Source organism: Protopterus annectens, chromosome 1.part0 (assembly GCF_019279795.1).
Source record: "Protopterus annectens isolate FY-2018-M chromosome 1.part0, PAN1.0, whole genome shotgun sequence".
In the NCBI taxonomy this organism is placed as follows: domain Eukaryota; kingdom Metazoa; phylum Chordata; order Ceratodontiformes; family Protopteridae; genus Protopterus; species Protopterus annectens.
Genome location: NC_056725.1, coordinates 1659347768 through 1659370318, shown reverse-complemented (window position 1 = coordinate 1659370318; position 22551 = coordinate 1659347768). Strand labels below are relative to the sequence as shown.

The following is a 22551-nucleotide window of genomic DNA, read 5'->3' as shown; positions in this document are numbered from 1 at the left end:
AGATTTTTGCCTCATATTTGATCTGATCTGTTCCTCATTATATCTGTGGTTTGTAAATATTGCAATGCTTGATATTTGATGGTGCAGTGGTAGCATTGTTGCCTCGCAACTGCAAGTTTTTAAGTTTGATTCTTGGCTGGGGTGCCTTCTTTGTGGGATCTCTATCTTCTCCCTGTGTTTGTGTGGGTTTGCTTTTGTGTCCTCCCATGTTACAAAGACATGTCTGCATTATTTCTTCCTGGGCCTCTGCTGAAAATTTTTTTTTGTCCCAAGTCAGACTGTCCTGATTAACAAATGTTAAATAAAATTGACAGGCATTTGAATTTCAGACTTCAGGTTTCTAAATGTTTAATCCCTTGCATGTTTGATGGTGCAGTGGTAGTATTGTTGCCTTTCAGCTATAGGTTTTCTGGTTGGATTCTTGGCTAGAGTGCCTTCTGTGTGGAGTCTGCATCTCCTTCCTGTGTTTGTGTGGATTTGCTCTGGTGCCCTGTCATTTTACAAAGACGTGTCTGCAGTATTAATCCCTGGGTCTCTGCTGAAAATTGTTTTTGTTCTGTCAGCAGTAAAATTGACAGGCATTTGAATTTCAGACTTCATGTTCTTCAGAATACATAGTAACACAACCTTTTATAGCAATTTTCTAAGTTTATAAGATGAATATTTGAAATTTGTCCCTATTTTTGGGACTGTATTCCCCCATTATTGGCTTTGTCCAGATTTTTGTGCTAAGGTTGACAGCTATGGCAAGAACTGAATTCACTGAATATGTTTGAGGGCTGTATTCCCTCATTACTGGGTTTGTCCAGGTGTTTTGTACTAAGAGGTTGACAGCTATGGTGAGAACTGAATTCACTAAATGATAGCCATTTAAGTTTCAGTCTTCCTCTCTTTTACAAAGCAGCTGATGTTGCTTAGTGGTATGTTACTCTGACTGTTTTGCTCAGGGACCTTGGCAGTAAAATGTATGTGGTAACACAGCATTTTATTCTAGCAACTTTCCAAGATTATACAAGCAATGTTTAATGTGTCCCTGGTTTTTGGGCTTTTGACCCCCCCCCAATACATTTTGGCTTTTTCCAGTTTTCTTGTGCTGTGAAGTTGAGATGCAGTTGAGTATTGAATAGATTTTACAAGGAGCTGAGAGCTGCAGGGAAACAGACGTTTAGTGTTGGCCTTGTTAATAGCACAACAGGTTGTGTACTTGCTTTTGATGCAGAAGGCTGTGGGTTCTACTCCCACAAGGGGTGGATGCTGCCGTACTGAGAATGTTCTCCTTGGTAAAGATACTACCTATGAGTCTGTTATCAGTTTGCCATCCATTTCCTCTTGCAATATTATTACTAGCTTGTCATTTTTTAATGTAATATAGGCAATTTATTCCTGAGGGGCAACAGACACTTTATTTTTTGATGAAACCATGAAATATAAAGGTGATTGCTAGCAGCAACCTCTTCATTAGTTACAGATTTCTTTAATGTGGAATTACTTAGATGACTTTTACTTCAGAGATTGTGCATATTTACTGATAATGGACTGTAGAACTGTGCATATTTACTGATAAAGGTGGACAGTAGAATTGTGCATATTTACTGATAATGGTGGACTGTAGAATTGTGCATATTTACTAATAATGGTGGACTGTAGAAGTCTGAGTAGACTTTTTTATGATAAATGTTCTGAACTGGGCAGTTTTGCCATTATGGGTGCATGCGTTTTGTTTCATTGCTTACTGGAAAAATGTTCAAAACAAATTTAAAACACCCTCTAACAACTGTACTGTATTGTACAAGGAATATAATTTAGTACAATGAGGAAGGTGTATCAAAGAGCACATGTATGTTTCATATGCAAGGGGCCTATGATTTGAAAACAGCCCAAAAATAATCTTTATCTACCACTGGCAAAATGTATTTTCTTTGAATGTGGGTTTCAATGCTGTTTCAATGAATGTGAGTTTCAAGGGCAGAGAAGTTTTAATGCTAAGTTTTCATTGTGAGACTGCATTGCTTTGTTTAGCAGATGACTTAGTGTTTGTGCTGTAAAATACAAAATAAAACTTTCAAATGAAGTCCAACTCATCATAGAAGTAAAGCAGTATGCACATTAGTGTTTATGGTAAATGGGAGTGAAATAGCCAGGTAATGGTTCATTGGAATGGCTGCAGAGGCTCCATTCAACCATGATTTTGTCAGGGGGGAAGGGCAGCAAACTCAGACAGGCCCAGCTGAACTATACCTCCCAACTGTCCAGATTTTCAAAGAATGAATAGATTTTTGCTTCTTATTTTTGGTTTGTTCTTCATAAAATTTGTAGTTTTCTGGCAAATCATTTAGGAATTAAGTCACTAAATAATGATACACTGAGTTTCAGACTTCATAACCTTCAGAAAAATGCATGTTAAAGTAAGAGCTGTTCTATCAACTGTCTCAATTTATACAAGAGCAATTTTAGTACTGTTTATATGTGCCCCCAATATATTTGGCGTTGTTCAGATTTACTGCATTAACAGGTTGAGAGGTACATGCAAATAAATTGCTTTATAGAATTAGGCATAGCCAACCTCTCAACTGTCCCCGATTTTGGCTCAAAATGTTGCTCTTCCCCTAATAATCCCTCCATAAAATAGCAATTTTGGAAGAAAACATGGAGGGTTTACAATTAAGAAATAACTGTAATAATCAAAGTTATAGATTACTTGAAATGCATGTAGATTCTTTTATTTTGTCAGCTGCTCAAGGTAGCAGTACTAATATTAAAGTGTCCCTTCTTTGACAGGTTCCCAGCTGTATTGTGTATCTATTTTATATTTTTGCATCACATTTCTGGTCCATTTTTCATAAAATTGTGTTTTTGGCAAATTAGTGACAAATCACTAAAGACTGAAGTTAGAAAATGACAGACATTTGAGTTTCAGATTTTATACCCTTCAGATTTTATACCCTTCAGAAAATTCATACTAATGCAAGACCTATTCTATTATCTTTCTAAGTTTATTAGAGCAATATTTAAAAAGTGTCCTTATTTTTGGGCCTTTGTTCCACTTCCGTGTATGGCTTTGTCCAGATTTCTTGCTCTTGACCTTGAGAGGTATGGCAAATGTGTCAGGGCCATCACAGTCAGCCAGAGACATTTCAAATTGTGACATACTTGTTGCACCTCACTCCCCCATGTAGTGACTCTGGATGTGTCCAAGCAAGGCAAGGAGTAGTTATGCAGTGTGTCCCCCCCATCCAATGTAGACACAAGTACTACAGTGGCTTTTCATCCGTCCTTGATTTTGCAGAATGGTCTGGTTTCTGTCATATTTTTTTACTGTTGATTTATGCTTATTACTCAGATTTATGCTTATTACTCAAAGTGCCTGTTGCTCTGTGTTTAAGTAGCAATGCTTTAATGACCATAAGGTAAGCTTGCCTAAGATCGTAAGATGCAAGTAAGCTTTAATAAGCATACTGTTAAGGAATTGCCAACATTGAAAGCCTTTCTGTTGTTGCCATGCAGAGAATACTTGACTAATGTATAAGCCTCGGGTATTAAAGGACAGGATTCCATTATTTTAAAAAGCTCATTACACTTGTTGGAGACTTCCAGTCATCTCTACAGACTTTACCCATAAACTAAACAGAATGCCAATCATGTGTGGTCCATAACCTGTACAGTAATCCTTTAAGCAATGTATCTTGAGCTTGTTTCTTGTTTGCTTTTCATTTTTTACTTTGATCATGTTTTCCCCATGAAACAAGTTGTCAGGCAGCAGGTCTTTTTTGGATAAGAAACATTTTTACAAGTGGGGCCATCACTGAGATTTCGACTTTCAGCATGTTACTTGGTACTTTAATAAAGCTGAATATAAATTATAATTAGAACTGCAGTGCAAGGAGAAGTGGTTTGAGTTGAGTGCTTCTGGTTTTTCTTATACTTGATTTTGACTGGCATTCCAGTAATGTATTTAAAAAGTAATTTATTTTTTCATGCCTCACAACCTTTTGTTTCCATCTAGATATTAAGTAAGCTGTCATGCAGCCAATGCATTGAAATATTTTTATTCTTCTACACTTATTTTTGTCTTGATTGGACTTTCATAATGATGGTTTGCCACCCAGGGCAGCGTATCAAATTAAAGTTAGTTTTTGTGGTTTTGAGCATAGCTCCTCCCTTTTCTAGCTGGCCACACCCCCCTTGACCCCACCCATTCAGCTGTCTCCTGCAGCCCCCCTGTGATTTGAAGTCACCAGCCACCACTGAATAAAAGTAATGTATAACTCTGATCATTACAGTTATTTATAAAAGTAAAGTAAACCCTCTATGTTTTCTTCCAAAATTGCTATTTTGTGGAGGGATCATTAGGGGAAGAGCAACATTTTGAGCCAAAATCAGGGACAGTTGAGGTTTGGCTATGCCTAATTCTATAAAGCAATTTATTAGCATGTACCTCTCAACCTGTTAATGCAATAAATCTGGACAAGGCCAAATATATTGAGGGAACATATAAACAGTACTAAAAATTGCTCTTGTATAAATTGGGACAGTTGATAGAACAGGTCTTATTTTAGCATGCATTTTTCTGAAGGTTATAAAGTCTGAAACTAGTGTGTCATTATTTAGTGACTTAATTCCTAAATCATTTGCCAGAAAACCGCAAATTGAGGAACAAACCAAAAATAAGAAGCAAAAAATCTATTCATTCTTTGAAAATCTGGACAGTTGGGAGGTATAGTTCAGCTGGGGCTGTCTAAGTTTGCCGCCCTTCCCCCTCACAAAACCATGGTCGAATGGAGACTCCCCCTGCAGCCATTCCAATGATCCATTACTTTGCTATTTCACTCCATTTGCCATAAACACTAATGTGCATACTGATTTACTTCTATGATGATTTGAACTTCATTTGAAAGTTTTATTTTGCATTTTACAGCACAAACACTAAGACATCTGCTAAACAAACTTGGCATTAAAACGTCTCTGCCCTTGAAACTCACATTCATTGAAACAACATTAAAACCCACATTCAAAGAAAAATACATTTTACCCGTGGCAGATAAAAATTAATTCTGGGCTGCTTTTAAATCATAGGCCCCTTGCATATGAAACATACATGTGCTCTTTGATACACCTTCCTATTGCTTTGAACATTTTTCCAGTAAACAATGAAACAAAACTGCCCAATTCAGAATATTTCCATCATAAAAGTCTAGTCAAACTTTTACAGTCCACCATTATCAGTAAATAATATGCACAATCTCTGAAGTAGTAAAAAGAGTCATCTAAATAATTCCACGTTAAATAAATCTAACTAATGAAGAGGTTGCTGCTAGCAATCACCTTTATATTTCATGACTTCACCGAAAAATAAAGTGTCTGATGCCCCTGAGGAATAAATTGCCTAAATTACATTAATAATAAGCTAGTAATATTGCAATAGGAAATGGATGGCAAACTGATAACAGGCTCATAGTTAGTGTCTTAACTTTCAGTACAGCAGCATTTACCCCTTATGGGAGTAGAACCAACAACCTGCGGCATTAAAAGCAAGAACACAACAATTTGTGCTACTAGCAATGTGAGCCAAGTTAGCATAATCAGCACTAAACTTCTCTTCTCCTCCTTGTAAAATCTACGCAATACTCAACTACATCTCAACTTCGCAGCACAAGAAGTCTGGAAAAAGCCAAATTTATTGGGGTGGGTCAAAAGGGAAAAAAACAGGAACACATTAAACATTGCTTGTATAATCTTGGAAAGCTGCTAGAATAAAATGCTGTGTTACCATCATACATTTTACTGCCAAGGACAAGGTCACTGTGCAAAATAGTCAGAACAACATACCACTATGCAAAATCACCTGCTTTGTGAAAGAGAGGAAGACTGAAACTTAAATGGTTATCATTTAATGAATTCAGTTCTCACCATAGCTGTCAACCTCTTAAGCACAAAACACCTGGACAAACCCAGTAATGAGGGAATACAGCCCTCAAACATATTCAGTGAATTCAGTTCTTGCCATAGCTGTCAACCTTAGCACAAAAAACCTGGACAAAGCCAATAACAGGGTATTACAGTCCCAAAAATAAGGACAAATTTCAAATAGTCATAAACTTAAAAAAATTGCTATAAAAAAGGTTGTGTTAGTATATATTTATTGCTAGAGTGAAAAGTTGTTTTACTATGTCACCAACACAGGGATAAGATGCAGACTCCACACAGAAGGCACCCCAGCCAAGAATCAAACCAGAAAACCTATAGCTGTGAGGCAACAATACTGCCACTGCACCATCAAATATGTAAAGAAGCAAACATTCAGAAACCTGAAGTCTGAAATTTAAATGCCTGTCAATTTGTTAATCAGGACAGTCTGACTTGGAACAAAAAAAAAAAAAACAATTCTCAGCAGAGGCCGAGGAAAAAATAATGCAGACATGTCTTTGTAACATGGGAGGACACAAAAGCAAACCCACACAAACACAGGGGAGAAGATACAGACCCCTCCCACACAAAGAAGGCACCCCAGCCAAGAACCAAACACAAGAACCTATAGCTGTGAGACATCAATGCTACATTGCTACCACTGCACCATCAAATTTCAAGCATTATAATATTTAAAAACACAGATATGCTACAGATATTGATCAGATCAAATATGAGGCAAAAATCTGCAAATTTTTACAAATGGTGGTGGGTAGGGAATTCAGGTCTTTAGCACCTGTATACAAGGTACAAGGTTCAAGCCTGAGGTATTCCCTCCCATCCCACCTGGGGCATTTACACACACACGCACACACACACACATGATGCCACAAAACCCTTGGTTTTATACAACACTGGGAATTAGTCAACACATTACATATGTAAAATCTGGGCTTCCAAAGCTTCCTAGTAATTGAGATTGAGAGAATTTTTTTGACATAGGATGGCACTTTTGCATATCAAGTTAACAGATCCAGCTGAGGAAATTGCAGGTAATATTCACCATGGGAGCTCTTAACTCTTTCATTAAACGTAATTCATTTGACTTTCACAATAAATTGAGTGACATCCATCTGGAAGAGCTTTTTTTAAATTCTTGATGAAATGTTTATCAGGTTCTGATTTTATTCTACTACATCGCCACATTGTTTAAAGCATAATAGTGGATGTGCTAATCAGCAGCATAAAACGATTGAGTCGTGTTCACAAGACAGAATATATGGTTAAATGAAAACTATAAAACAGGATGCCTCTAAAAGCTAGTTTATAGGAAAATTCAAAGCTATGACCTTAACATCAGTTATTGGTATTAGCTACAAGACACAAACACTGAAATAGCCAGCCAATAAAGCATACATCCCGAATAGGGGCTGTGTTGCCTGATGAAATCAGCTTGCAAAAAAATTATGAGCAAACTGTTTCTACTAGGCAAGTGCGAACAAAGGGGTCACAGTAGATAATGCAGTAAAAGACATCAAGCACAAGGCAGTATGCAAGACCGGTGTTTTTCCATATTTCACAATGGGAGATAAAGTACCTAGAAATGGACCTACGTATGGTAATTTCATAAACAATAGGGCAAACTATGCGAACTGAACGTCTGTAATGAAGTGCGAAAATGAAAAAACACACACACACACACACACACACACACACACACACACACACACACACACACTACTCACCAGCCCCTTGGTTCTAATTTAAATAAAGTCCTTGACGTGAGACAACAAATCCTCCTGCTTTAAGTCCTTGAAATCTCGACCAACATAACGCTTGCATCCTAAACCGCATTTGAACTGACGCGCGGTGAGCTCCATTCCGACTGGATGAGCTGACGTCATCGTCATGCACTAGTAAAGCGCGAAAACTTTAAAAGGCTAAAGCGCGAAAACTTTGAAATGCTACCCCCTTCTAAATACGTTGTACTGAAATCAGTACAATGCTTATGCCTCCCGACGTCCCTGCTTTCGTTTATCAAACCAGCACCTAAACCACTGTGCTAGCAAGGCTGAAGATGGAAATGCCAAGCAAAGCTTTCTTCAAGAAAGAATTTCTTTGTTTGTCTTTCCTTTTAGCCTGTTTACTGAGTGTGAGACACAGGAAGTAGCACTAATTGCTTGCACATTACCCACAGACAAGGTAGCTGGCCCATACAGGGATGAAACCCACAATCTTGTCATTATTAGCACCACTCTTTAGCCAACTTAGCTAACATGTGAGGACTTTAAGACTACCATCCAACCTCCATCAGCATGCGAACTGATGTCAATGATGGTGTGAGCGATTATATGTAAAGGGTGCTGTGCCTCAGCTCAAGAGGTGCTACAGTATCAATACTCCTCGACAGATGACGGATGCTATCTGTCAAACATTTGACAACTCAACTCTCCACTGAGAATGCTGATCCAAATTACTTTCAGTTCTATGAACCTGTGACTTAAATTCCTTCATGATGCTCTGTTTCTTTTGGCCAGGAAGGTGATGCTTTTGGATTTCCTAGAAAGTTTCTCCAAGCTTTGGCTGTGTGCAAGAATCTGGACTGGAATGCAGATAAGTGTCCAGTCTGAAACAGAGCTGGTGAGAAGTCTACCAAGATGCTAAAGTGTCTGTGGAGCTGATTGGCAAGCAACTACAAGAGCCTGAGCAGAAAAAATGCCGTAGTTCAATGGGAGGTAGAAATGAGCAGGCACACACTACCTTCTGAATGCTGCATCCTGAAAAGGGTTTCAAAAAGTACCTGCCCTTCCAGAAAGGAAACACAGGCTCTGATGAGATTTGAACTCATGACCCCTGGTTTACGAGACCAGTGCTCTAACCCCTGAGCTACAGAGCCACTCATGTAATCTTTTGGATGCACTTTTATTAAACATGTTTGTTCATTGGTGTTCTCTGCCTTTCAACAGGGTGATAGAATTTGCATCTTTGGATCTTTCATCACACCCAATCCATTCCATAAGGGCATGGGTAGCTATGCCGAATTGTGCCATATTGCCCAGTATTTGGCCGGACAAACAGACAATCCGGTGACGTGCTAAGGGAACTGAAAACTGATTGCACGGTAGCATCTGCAAAATTTGGCTGCCTCAATAAATTATCTTCATTTGGTTTATCTTTCGAATTCTAGTCACCCAAGTAACATCTATGGGAGCGGTGAAGTAAGGAAACTTTAAATAGGCCCTCTCCTGGTTAAAAGGAGTATGTCATGTCATTTGCAAAACTGCATGTGTCTGCATAGTCCTTTGCATGCAGCATTGAAAATAGATTTGAAGAAGTCACTTTCTGATCACTAGAACCTGCTTGCAGCTCTAATAGTAAGTCAGCATCCAGACTGGACCAAGTCTGGCCAGGGATGCATCCAACACTGACCAAGTTGCTGCACTGTCCCTACACACTGATGACAAATGACTGCAAGAGTCTAAGCAGGAAAACAAGCTGTATTTCTTTATACTAGAAAAAGGATCAAACATTTCTTTGAGAGTGCAGGACTAAAATCTAGTGCCTAAAACTCATCTGACTGTGGGTGTTATGACAGCTGAGGCACATTCTTCTCAAGCAAGAGCTCAGAGGATTCAAACTCATAACCTCTTGTTTACAAGACGAGCACTTTTACCACTATACCAGCAATCCTCAAGGTGGCAGTGTTCAGCACAACTTTCTTCTAGAAAGAACTTCTTTTTCTAGCTTTCCTTTTTGCTTGCTAACTACACAACTTTCTTAGGCAAGAGCTCAAAAGACTCAAACTCATGATCTTTTGTTTATCAAACCAGCAACTTAACCACTGTGCTAGCAAGGCTGAAGATGGAAATGCCAAGCAAAGCTTTCTTCAAGAAAGAATTTCTTCGTTTGTCTTTCCTTTTAGCCTGTTTACTGAGTGTGAGACACAGGAAGTAGCACTAATTGCTTGCACATTACCCACAGACAAGGTAGCTGGCCCGTACAGGGATGAAACCCACAATCTTGTCATTATTAGCACCACTCTTGAGCCAACTTAGCTAACATGTGAGGTCTTTAAGACTACCATCCAACCTCTATCAGCATGCGAACTGATGTCAATGATGGTGTGAGCAATTATATGTAAAGGGTGCTATGCCTCAGCTCAAGAGGTGCTACAGTATCAATACTCCTCGACAGATGACGGATGCTATCTGTCAAACATTTGACAACTCAACTCTCCACTGAGAATGCTGATCCAAATTACTTTCAGTTCTATGAACCTGTGACTTAAATTTCTTCATGATGCTCTGTTTCTTTTGGCCAGGAAGGTAATGCTTTTGGATTTCCTAGAAAGTTTCTCCAAGCTTTGGCAGTGTGCAAGAATCTGGACTGGAATGCAGATAAGTGTCCAGTCTGAAACAGAGCTGGTGAGAAGTCTACCAAGATGCTAAAGTGTCTGTGGAGCTGATTGGCAAGCAACTACAAGAGCCTGAGCAGAAAAAATGCCGTAGTTCAATGGGAGGTAGAAATGAGCAGGCACACACTACCTTCTGAATGCTGCATCCTGAAAAGGGTTTCAAAAAGTACCTGCCCTTCCAGAAAGGAAACACAGGCTCTGATGAGATTTGAACTCATGACCCCTGGTTTACGAGACCAGTGCTCTAACCCCTGAGCTACAGAGCCACTCATGTAATCTTTTGGATGCACTTTTATTAAACATGTTTGTTCATTGGTGTTCTCTGCCTTTCAACAGGGTGATAGAATTTGCATCTTTGGATCTTTCATCACACCCAATCCATTCCATAAGGGCATGGGTAGCTATGCCGAATTGTGCCATATTGCCCAGTATTTGGCCGGACAAACAGACAATCCGGTGACGTGCTAAGGGAACTGAAAACTGATTGCACGGTAGCATCTGCAAAATTTGGCTGCCTCAATAAATTATCTTCATTTGGTTTATCTTTCGAATTCTAGTCACCCAAGTAACATCTATGGGAGCGGTGAAGTAAGGAAACTTTAAATAGGCCCTCTCCTGGTTAAAAGGAGTATGTCATGTCATTTGCAAAACTGCATGTGTCTGCATAGTCCTTTGCATGCAGCATTGAAAATAGATTTGAAGAAGTCACTTTCTGATCACTAGAACCTGCTTGCAGCTCTAATAGTAAGTCAGCATCCAGACTGGACCAAGTCTGGCCAGGGATGCATCCAACACTGACCAAGTTGCTGCACTGTCCCTACACACTGATGACAAATGACTGCAAGAGTCTAAGCAGGAAAACAAGCTGTATTTCTTTATACTAGAAAAAGGATCAAACATTTCTTTGAGAGTGCAGGACTAAAATCTAGTGCCTAAAACTCATCTGACTGTGGGTGTTATGACAGCTGAGGCACATTCTTCTCAAGCAAGAGCTCAGAGGATTCAAACTCATAACCTCTTGTTTACAAGACGAGCACTTTTACCACTGTACCAGCAATCCTCAAGGTGGCAGTGTTCAGCACAACTTTCTTCTAGAAAGAACTTCTTTTTCTAGCTTTCCTTTTTGCTTGCTAACTACACAACTTTCTTAGGCAAGAGCTCAAAAGACTCAAACTCATGATCTTTTGTTTATCAAACCAGCAACTTAACCACTGTGCTAGCAAGGCTGAAGATGGAAATGCCAAGCAAAGCTTTCTTCAAGAAAGAATTTCTTCGTTTGTCTTTCCTTTTAGCCTGTTTACTGAGTGTGAGACACAGGAAGTAGCACTAATTGCTTGCACATTACCCACAGACAAGGTAGCTGGCCCGTACAGGGATGAAACCCACAATCTTGTCATTATTAGCACCACTCTTGAGCCAACTTAGCTAACATGTGAGGTCTTTAAGACTACCATCCAACCTCTATCAGCATGCGAACTGATGTCAATGATGGTGTGAGCAATTATATGTAAAGGTGCTATGCCTCAGCTCAAGAGGTGCTACAGTATCAATACTCCTCGACAGATGACGGATGCTATCTGTCAAACATTTGACAACTCAACTCTCCACTGAGAATGCTGATCCAAATTACTTTCAGTTCTATGAACCTGTGACTTAAATTTCTTCATGATGCTCTGTTTCTTTTGGCCAGGAAGGTGATGCTTTTGGATTTCCTAGAAAGTTTCTCCAAGCTTTGGCAGTGTGCAAGAATCTGGACTGGAATGCAGATAAGTGTCCAGTCTGAAACAGAGCTGGTGAGAAGTCTACCAAGATGCTAAAGTGTCTGTGGAGCTGATTGGCAAGCAACTACAAGAGCCTGAGCAGAAAAAATGCCGTAGTTCAATGGGAGGTAGAAATGAGCAGGCACACACTACCTTCTGAATGCTGCATCCTGAAAAGGGTTTCAAAAAGTACCTGCCCTTCCACAAAGGAAAAAGAAGAAAGGAAACACAGGCTCTGATGAGATTTGAACTCATGACCCCTGGTTTACGAGACCAGTGCTCTAACCCCTGAGCTACAGAGCCACTCATGCAATCTTTTGGATGCACTTTTATTAAACATGTTTGTTCATTGGTGTTCTCTGCCTTTCAACAGGGTGATAGAATTTGCATCTTTGGATCTTTCATCACACCCAATCCATTCCATAAGGGCATGGGTAGCTATGCCGAATTGTGCCATATTGCCCAGTATTTGGCCGGACAAACAGACAATCCGGTGACGTGCTAAGGGAACTGAAAACTGATTGCACGGTAGCATCTGCAAAATTTGGCTGCCTCAATAAATTATCTTCATTTGGTTTATCTTTCGAATTCTAGTCACCCAAGTAACATCTATGGGAGCGGTGAAGTAAGGAAACTTTAAATAGGCCCTCTCCTGGTTAAAAGGAGTATGTCATGTCATTTGCAAAACTGCATGTGTCTGCATAGTCCTTTGCATGCAGCATTGAAAATAGATTTGAAGAAGTCACTTTCTGATCACTAGAACCTGCTTGCAGCTATAATAGTAAGTCAGCATCCAGACTGGACCAAGTCTGGCCAGGGATGCATCCAACACTGACCAAGTTGCTGCACTGTCCCTACACACTGATGACAAATGACTGCAAGAGTCTAAGCAGGAAAACAAGCTGTATTTCTTTATACTAGAAAAAGGATCAAACATTTCTTTGAGAGTGCAGGACTAAAATCTAGTGCCTAAAACTCATCTGACTGTGGGTGTTATGACAGCTGAGGCACATTCTTCTCAAGCAAGAGCTCAGAGGATTCAAACTCATAACCTCTTGTTTACAAGACGAGCACTTTTACCACTGTACCAGCAATCCTCAAGAGGGCAGTGTTCAGCACAACTTTCTTCTAGAAAGAACTTTTTTTTCTAGCTTTGCTTTCTGCTTGCTAACTACACAACTTTCTGAGGCAAGAGCTCAAAAGACTCAAACTCATGATCTTTTGTTTATCAAACCAGCACCTAAACCACTGTGCTAGCAAGGCTGAAGATGGAAATGCCAAGCAAAGCTTTCTTCAAGAAAGAATTTCTTTGTTTGTCTTTCCTTTTAGCCTGTTTACTGAGTGTGAGACACAGGAAGTAGCACTAATTGCTTGCACATTACCCACAGACAAGGTAGCTGGCCCGTACAGGGATGAAACCCACAATCTTGTCATTATTAGCACCACTCTTGAGCCAACTTAGCTAACATGTGAGGTCTTTAAGACTACCATCCAACCTCCATCAGCATGCGAACTGATGTCAATGATGGTGTGAGCAATTATATGTAAAGGGTGCTATGCCTCAGCTCAAGAGGTGCTACTGTATCAATACTCCTCGACAGATGACGGATGCTATCTGTCAAACATTTGACAACTCAACTCTCCACTGAGAATGCTGATCCAAATTACTTTCAGTTCTATGAACCTGTGACTTAAATTCCTTCATGATGCTCTGTTTCTTTTGGCCAGGAAGGTGATGCTTTTGGATTTCCTAGAAAGTTTCTCCAAGCTTTGGCAGTGTGCAAGAATCTGGACTGGAATGCAGATAAGTGTCCAGTCTGAAACAGAGCTGGTGAGAAGTCTACCAAGATGCTAAAGTGTCTGTGGAGCTGATTGGCAAGCAACTACAAGAGCCTGAGCAGAAAAAATGCCGTAGTTCATTGGGAGGTAGAAATGAGCAGGCACACACTTCCTTCTGAATGCTGCATCCTGAAAAGAGTTTCGAAAAGTACCTGCCCTTCCACAAAGGAAAAAGAAGAAAGGAAACACAGGCTCTGATGAGATTTGAACTCATGACCCCTGGTTTACTAGACCAGTGCTCTAACCCCTGAGCTACAGAGCCACTCATGCAAACGTTTTGATGCACTTTTATTAAACATGTTTGTTCATTGGTGTTCTCTGCCTTTCAACAGGGTGATAGAATTTGCATCTTTGGATCTTTCATCACACCCAATCCATTCCATAAGGGCATGGGTAGCTATGCCGAATTGTGCCATATTGCCCAGTATTTGGCCGGACAAACAGACAATCCAGTGACGTGCTAAGGGAACTGAAAACTGATTGCACGGTAGCATCTGCAAACTTTGGCAGCCTCAATAAATTATCTTCATTTGGTTTATCTTTCGAATTCTAGTCACCCAAGTAACATCTATGGGAGCGGTGAAGTAAGGAAACTTTAAATAGGCCCTCTCCTGGTTAAAAGGAGTATGTCATGTCATTTGCAAAACTGCATGTGTCTGCATAGTCCTTTGCATGCAGCATTGAAAATAGATTTGAAGAAGTCACTTTCTGATCACTAGAACCTTCTTGCAGCTATAATAGTAAGTCAGCATCCAGACTGGACCAAGTCTGGCCAGGGATGCATCCAACACTGACCAAGTTGCTGCACTGTCCCTACACACTGATGACAAATGACTGCAAGAGTCTAAGCAGGAAAACAAGCTGTATTTCTTTATACTAGAAAAAGGATTGAACATTTCTTTGAGAGTGCAGGACTAAAATCTAGTGCCTAAAACTCATCTGACTGTGGGTGTTATGACAGCTGAGGCACATTCTTCTCAAGCAAGAGCTCAGAGGATTCAAACTCATAACCTCTTGTTTACAAGACGAGCACTTTTACCACTGTACCAGCAATCCTCAAGAGGGCAGTGTTCAGCACAACTTTCTTCTAGAAAGAACTTTTTTTTCTAGCTTTGCTTTCTGCTTGCTAACTACACAACTTTCTGAGGCAAGAGCTCAAAAGACTCAAACTCATGATCTTTTGTTTATCAAACCAGCACCTAAACCACTGTGCTAGCAAGGCTGAAGATGGAAATGCCAAGCAAAGCTTTCTTCAAGAAAGAATTTCTTTGTTTGTCTTTCCTTTTAGCCTGTTTACTGAGTGTGAGACACAGGAAGTAGCACTAATTGCTTGCACATTACCCACAGACAAGGTAGCTGGCCCGTACAGGGATGAAACCCACAATCTTGTCATTATTAGCACCACTCTTTAGCCAACTTAGCTAACATGTGAGGTCATTAAGACTACCATCCAACCTCCATCAGCATGCGAACTGATGTCAATGATGGTGTGAGCGATTATATGTAAAGGGTGCTGTGCCTCAGCTCAAGAGGTGCTACTGTATCAATACTCCTCGACAGATGACGGATGCTATCTGTCAAACATTTGACTACTCAACTCTCCACTGAGAATGCTGATCCAAATTACTTTCAGTTCTATGAACCTGTGACTTAAATTCCTTCATGATGCTCTGTTTCTTTTGGCCAGGAAGGTGATGCTTTTGGATTTCCTAGAAAGTTTCTCCAAGCTTTGGCTGTGTGCAAGAATCTGGACTGGAATGCAGATAAGTGTCCAGTCTGAAACAGAGCTGGTGAGAAGTCTACCAAGATGCTAAAGTGTCTGTGGAGCTGATTGGCAAGCAACTACAAGAGCCTGAGCAGAAAAAATGCCGTAGTTCATTGGGAGGTAGAAATGAGCAGGCACACACTTCCTTCTGAATGCTGCATCCTGAAAAGAGTTTCTAAAAGTACCTGCCCTTCCACAAAGGAAAAAGAAGAAAGGAAACACAGGCTCTGATGAGATTTGAACTCATGACCCCTGGTTTACTAGACCAGTGCTCTAACCCCTGAGCTACAGAGCCACTCATGCAAACTTTTGATGCACTTTTATTAAACATGTTTGTTCATTGGTGTTCTCTGCCTTTCAACAGGGTGATAGAATTTGCATCTTTGGATCTTTCATCACACGCAAGCCATTCCATAAGGGCATGGGTAGCTATGCCGAATTGTGCCATATTGCCCAGTATTTGGCGGACAAACAGACAATCCAGTGACGTGCTAAGGGAACTGAAAACTGATTGCACGGTAGCATCTGCAAACTTTGGCAGCCTCAATAAATTATCTTCATTTGGTTTATCTTCTAGTCACCCAAGTAACATCTACGGGAGCGGTGAAGTAAGGAAACTTTAAATAGGCCCTCTCCTGGTTAAAAGGTGTATGTCATGTCATTTGCAAAACTGCATGTGTCTGCATAGTCCTTTGCATGCAGCATTGAAAATAGATTTGAAGAAGTCACTTTCTGATCACTAGAACCTTCTTGCAGCTATAATAGTAAGTCAGCATCCAGACTGGACCAAGTCTGGCCAGGGATGCATCCAACACTGACCAAGTTGCTGCACTGTCCCTACACACTGATGACAAATGACTGCAAGAGTCTAAGCAGGAAAACAAGCTGTATTTCTTTATACTAGAAAAAGGATTGAACATTTCTTTGAGAGTGCAGGACTAAAATCTAGTGCCTAAAACTCATCTGACTGTGGGTGTTATGACAGCTGAGGCACATTCTTCTCAAGCAAGAGCTCAGAGGATTCAAACTCATAACCTCTTGTTTACAAGACGAGCACTTTTACCACTGTACCAGCAATCCTCAAGAGGGCAGTGTTCAGCACAACTTTCTTCTAGAAAGAACTTTTTTTTCTAGCTTTGCTTTCTGCTTGCTAACTACACAACTTTCTGAGGCAAGAGCTCAAAAGACTCAAACTCATGATCTTTTGTTTATCAAACCAGCACCTAAACCACTGTGCTAGCAAGGCTGAAGATGGAAATGCCAAGCAAAGCTTTCTTCAAGAAAGAATTTCTTTGTTTGTCTTTCCTTTTAGCCTGTTTACTGAGTGTGAGACACAGGAAGTAGCACTAATTGCTTGCACATTACCCACAGACAAGGTAGCTGGCCCGTACAGGGATGAAACCCACAATCTTGTCATTATTAGCACCACTCTTTAGCCAACTTAGCTAACATGTGAGGTCATTAAGACTACCATCCAACCTCCATCAGCATGCGAACTGATGTCAATGATGGTGTGAGCGATTATATGTAAAGGGTGCTGTGCCTCAGCTCAAGAGGTGCTACTGTATCAATACTCCTCGACAGATGACGGATGCTATCTGTCAAACGTTTGACTACTCAACTCTCCACTGAGAATGCTGATCCAAATTACTTTCAGTTCTATGAACCTGTGACTTAAATTCCTTCATGATGCTCTGTTTCTTTTGGCCAGGAAGGTGATGCTTTTGGATTTCCTAGAAAGTTTCTCCAAGCTTTGGCTGTGTGCAAGAATCTGGACTGGAATGCAGATAAGTGTCCAGTCTGAAACAGAGCTGGTGAGAAGTCTACCAAGATGCTAAAGTGTCTGTGGAGCTGATTGGCAAGCAACTACAAGAGCCTGAGCAGAAAAAATGCCGTAGTTCATTGGGAGGTAGAAATGAGCAGGCACACACTTCCTTCTGAATGCTGCATCCTGAAAAGAGTTTCTAAAAGTACCTGCCCTTCCACAAAGGAAAAAGAAGAAAGGAAACACAGGCTCTGATGAGATTTGAACTCATGACCCCTGGTTTACTAGACCAGTGCTCTAACCCCTGAGCTACAGAGCCACTCATGCAAACTTTTTGATGCACTTTTATTAAACATGTTTGTTCATTGGTGTTCTCTGCCTTTCAACAGGGTGATAGAATTTGCATCTTTGGATCTTTCATCACACGCAAGCCATTCCATAAGGGCATGGGTAGCTATGCCGAATTGTGCCATATTGCCCAGTATTTGGCCGGACAAACAGACAATCCAGTGACGTGCTAAGGGAACTGAAAACTGATTGCACGGTAGCATCTGCAAACTTTGGCAGCCTCAATAAATTATCTTCATTTGGTTTATCTTTCGAATTCTAGTCACCCAAGTAACATCTACGGGAGCGGTGAAGTAAGGAAACTTTAAATAGGCCCTCTCCTGGTTAAAAGGTGTATGTCATGTCATTTGCAAAACTGCATGCGTCTGCATAGTCCTTTGCATGCAGCATTGAAAATAGATTTGAAGAAGTCACTTTCTGATCACTAGAACCTTCTTGCAGCTATAATAGTAAGTCAGCATCCAGACTGGACCAAGTCTGGCCAGGGATGCATCCAACACTGACCAAGTTGCTGCACTGTCCCTACACACTGATGACAAATGACTGCAAGAGTCTAAGCAGGAAAACAAGCTGTATTTCTTTATACTAGAAAAAGGATTGAACATTTCTTTGAGAGTGCAGGACTAAAATCTAGTGCCTAAAACTCATCTGACTGTGGGTGTTATGACAGCTGAGGCACATTCTTCTCAAGCAAGAGCTCAGAGGATTCAAACTCATAACCTCTTGTTTACAAGACGAGCACTTTTACCACTGTACCAGCAATCCTCAAGAGGGCAGTGTTCAGCACAACTTTCTTCTAGAAAGAACTTTTTTTTCTAGCTTTGCTTTCTGCTTGCTAACTACACAACTTTCTGAGGCAAGAGCTCAAAAGACTCAAACTCATGATCTTTTGTTTATCAAACCAGCACCTAAACCACTGTGCTAGCAAGGCTGAAGATGGAAATGCCAAGCAAAGCTTTCTTCAAGAAAGAATTTCTTTGTTTGTCTTTCCTTTTAGCCTGTTTACTGAGTGTGAGACACAGGAAGTAGCACTAATTGCTTGCACATTACCCACAGACAAGGTAGCTGGCCCGTACAGCAGGGATGAAACCCACAATCTTGTCATTATTAGCACCACTCTTTAGCCAACTTAGCTAACATGTGAGGTCATTAAGACTACCATCCAACCTCCATCAGCATGCGAACTGATGTCAATGATGGTGTGAGCGATTATATGTAAAGGGTGCTGTGCCTCAGCTCAAGAGGTGCTACTGTATCAATACTCCTCGACAGATGACGGATGCTATCTGTCAAACGTTTGACTACTCAACTCTCCACTGAGAATGCTGATCCAAATTACTTTCAGTTCTATGAACCTGTGACTTAAATTCCTTCATGATGCTCTGTTTCTTTTGGCCAGGAAGGTGATGCTTTTGGATTTCCTAGAAAGTTTCTCCAAGCTTTGGCTGTGTGCAAGAATCTGGACTGGAATGCAGATAAGTGTCCAGTCTGAAACAGAGCTGGTGAGAAGTCTACCAAGATGCTAAAGTGTCTGTGGAGCTGATTGGCAAGCAACTACAAGAGCCTGAGCAGAAAAAATGCCGTAGTTCATTGGGAGGTAGAAATGAGCAGGCACACACTTCCTTCTGAATGCTGCATCCTGAAAAGAGTTTCTAAAAGTACCTGCCCTTCCACAAAGGAAAAAGAAGAAAGGAAACACAGGCTCTGATGAGATTTGAACTCATGACCCCTGGTTTACTAGACCAGTGCTCTAACCCCTGAGCTACAGAGCCACTCATGCAAACTTTTGATGCACTTTTATTAAACATGTTTGTTCATTGGTGTTCTCTGCCTTTCAACAGGGTGATAGAATTTGCATCTTTGGATCTTTCATCACACCCAAGCCATTCCATAAGGGCATGGGTAGCTATGCCGAATTGTGCCATATTGCCCAGTATTTGGCCGGACAAACAGACAATCCAGTGACGTGCTAAGGGAACTGAAAACTGATTGCACGGTAGCATCTGCAAACTTTGGCAGCCTCAATAAATTATCTTCATTTGGTTTATCTTTCGAATTCTAGTCACCCAAGTAACATCTACGGGAGCGGTGAAGTAAGGAAACTTTAAATAGGCCCTCTCCTGGTTAAAAGGTGTATGTCATGTCATTTGCAAAACTGCATGCGTCTGCATAGTCCTTTGCATGCAGCATTGAAAATAGATTTGAAGAAGTCACTTTCTGATCACTAGAACCTTCTTGCAGCTATAATAGTAAGTCAGCATCCAGACTGGACCAAGTCTGGCCAGGGATGCATCCAACACTGACCAAGTTGCTGCACTGTCCCTACACACTGATGACAAATGACTGCAAGAGTCTAAGCAGGAAAACAAGCTGTATTTCTTTATACTAGAAAAAGGATTGAACATTTCTTTGAGAGTGCAGGACTAAAATCTAGTGCCTAAAACTCATCTGACTGTGGGTGTTATGACAGCTGAGGCACATTCTTCTCAAGCAAGAGCTCAGAGGATTCAAACTCATAACCTCTTGTTTACAAGACGAGCACTTTTACCACTGTACCAGCAATCCTCAAGAGGGCAGTGTTCAGCACAACTTTCTTCTAGAAAGAACTTTTTTTTCTAGCTTTGCTTTCTGCTTGCTAACTACACAACTTTCTGAGGCAAGAGCTCAAAAGACTCAAACTCATGATCTTTTGTTTATCAAACCAGCACCTAAACCACTGTGCTAGCAAGGCTGAAGATGGAAATGCCAAGCAAAGCTTTCTTCAAGAAAGAATTTCTTTGTTTGTCTTTCCTTTTAGCCTGTTTACTGAGTGTGAGACACAGGAAGTAGCACTAATTGCTTGCACATTACCCACAGACAAGGTAGCTGGCCCGTACAGGGATGAAACCCACAATCTTGTCATTATTAGCACCACTCTTTAGCCAACTTAGCTAACATGTGAGGTCATTAAGACTACCATCCAACCTCCATCAGCATGCGAACTGATGTCAATGATGGTGTGAGCGATTATATGTAAAGGGTGCTGTGCCTCAGCTCAAGAGGTGCTACTGTATCAATACTCCTCGACAGATGACGGATGCTATCTGTCAAACGTTTGACTACTCAACTCTCCACTGAGAATGCTGATCCAAATTACTTTCAGTTCTATGAACCTGTGACTTAAATTCCTTCATGATGCTCTGTTTCTTTTGGCCAGGAAGGTGATGCTTTTGGATTTCCTAGAAAGTTTCTCCAAGCTTTGGCTGTGTGCAAGAATCTGGACTGGAATGCAGATAAGTGTCCAGTCTGAAACAGAGCTGGTGAGAAGTCTACCAAGATGCTAAAGTGTCTGTGGAGCTGATTGGCAAGCAACTACAAGAGCCTGAGCAGAAAAAATGCCGTAGTTCATTGGGAGGTAGAAATGAGCAGGCACACACTTCCTTCTGAATGCTGCATCCTGAAAAGAGTTTCTAAAAGTACCTGCCCTTCCACAAAGGAAAGGAAACACAGGCTCTGATGAGATTTGAACTCATGACCCCTGGTTTACTAGACCAGTGCTCTAACCCCTGAGCTACAGAGCCACTCATGCAAACTTTTTGATGCACTTTTATTAAACATGTTTGTTCATTGGTGTTCTCTGCCTTTCAACAGGGTGATAGAATTTGCATCTTTGGATCTTTCATCACACGCAAGCCATTCCATAAGGGCATGGGTAGCTATGCCGAATTGTGCCATATTGCCCAGTATTTGGCCGGACAAACAGACAATCCAGTGACGTGCTAAGGGAACTGAAAACTGATTGCACGGTAGCATCTGCAAACTTTGGCAGCCTCAATAAATTATCTTCATTTGGTTTATCTTTCGAATTCTAGTCACCCAAGTAACATCTACGGGAGCGGTGAAGTAAGGAAACTTTAAATAGGCCCTCTCCTGGTTAAAAGGTGTATGTCATGTCATTTGCAAAACTGCATGTGTCTGCATAGTCCTTTGCATGCAGCATTGAAAATAGATTTGAAGAAGTCACTTTCTGATCACTAGAACCTTCTTGCAGCTATAATAGTAAGTCAGCATCCAGACTGGACCAAGTCTGGCCAGGGATGCATCCAACACTGACCAAGTTGCTGCACTGTCCCTACACACTGATGACAAATGACTGCAAGAGTCTAAGCAGGAAAACAAGCTGTATTTCTTTATACTAGAAAAAGGATTGAACATTTCTTTGAGAGTGCAGGACTAAAATCTAGTGCCTAAAACTCATCTGACTGTGGGTGTTATGACAGCTGAGGCACATTCTTCTCAAGCAAGAGCTCAGAGGATTCAAACTCATAACCTCTTGTTTACAAGACGAGCACTTTTACCACTGTACCAGCAATCCTCAAGAGGGCAGTGTTCAGCACAACTTTCTTCTAGAAAGAACTTTTTTTTCTAGCTTTGCTTTCTGCTTGCTAACTACACAACTTTCTGAGGCAAGAGCTCAAAAGACTCAAACTCATGATCTTTTGTTTATCAAACCAGCACCTAAACCACTGTGCTAGCAAGGCTGAAGATGGAAATGCCAAGCAAAGCTTTCTTCAAGAAAGAATTTCTTTGTTTGTCTTTCCTTTTAGCCTGTTTACTGAGTGTGAGACACAGGAAGTAGCACTAATTGCTTGCACATTACCCACAGACAAGGTAGCTGGCCCGTACAGGGATGAAACCCACAATCTTGTCATTATTAGCACCACTCTTTAGCCAACTTAGCTAACATGTGAGGTCATTAAGACTACCATTCCTTTAA

At 40.8% G+C, this 22551-nt stretch overlaps 8 non-coding genes across 8 annotated transcripts; all 8 read right to left on the bottom strand.

Annotated features, from left to right (window-relative positions):
- Nucleotides 1–8727: 8727 nt before the first annotated feature.
- TRNAT-CGU lies at nt 8728–8800 on the bottom strand. Its single transcript has one exon. It is a non-coding gene; the product is annotated as a tRNA-Thr (tRNA).
- A 1711-nt stretch (nt 8801–10511) lies between these two features.
- TRNAT-CGU lies at nt 10512–10584 on the bottom strand. Its single transcript has one exon. It is a non-coding gene; the product is annotated as a tRNA-Thr (tRNA).
- A 1724-nt stretch (nt 10585–12308) lies between these two features.
- Nucleotides 12309–12381, bottom strand: TRNAT-CGU. The gene has a single exon. It is a non-coding gene; the product is annotated as a tRNA-Thr (tRNA).
- Nucleotides 12382–14106: 1725 nt separating this feature from the next.
- On the bottom strand, nt 14107–14179 carry TRNAT-AGU. The gene has a single exon. It is a non-coding gene; the product is annotated as a tRNA-Thr (tRNA).
- A 1725-nt stretch (nt 14180–15904) lies between these two features.
- TRNAT-AGU lies at nt 15905–15977 on the bottom strand. Its single transcript has one exon. It is a non-coding gene; the product is annotated as a tRNA-Thr (tRNA).
- A 1716-nt stretch (nt 15978–17693) lies between these two features.
- TRNAT-AGU lies at nt 17694–17766 on the bottom strand. Its single transcript has one exon. It is a non-coding gene; the product is annotated as a tRNA-Thr (tRNA).
- A 1728-nt stretch (nt 17767–19494) lies between these two features.
- TRNAT-AGU lies at nt 19495–19567 on the bottom strand. Its single transcript has one exon. It is a non-coding gene; the product is annotated as a tRNA-Thr (tRNA).
- A 1715-nt stretch (nt 19568–21282) lies between these two features.
- TRNAT-AGU lies at nt 21283–21355 on the bottom strand. Its single transcript has one exon. It is a non-coding gene; the product is annotated as a tRNA-Thr (tRNA).
- Nucleotides 21356–22551: the final 1196 nt, after the last annotated feature.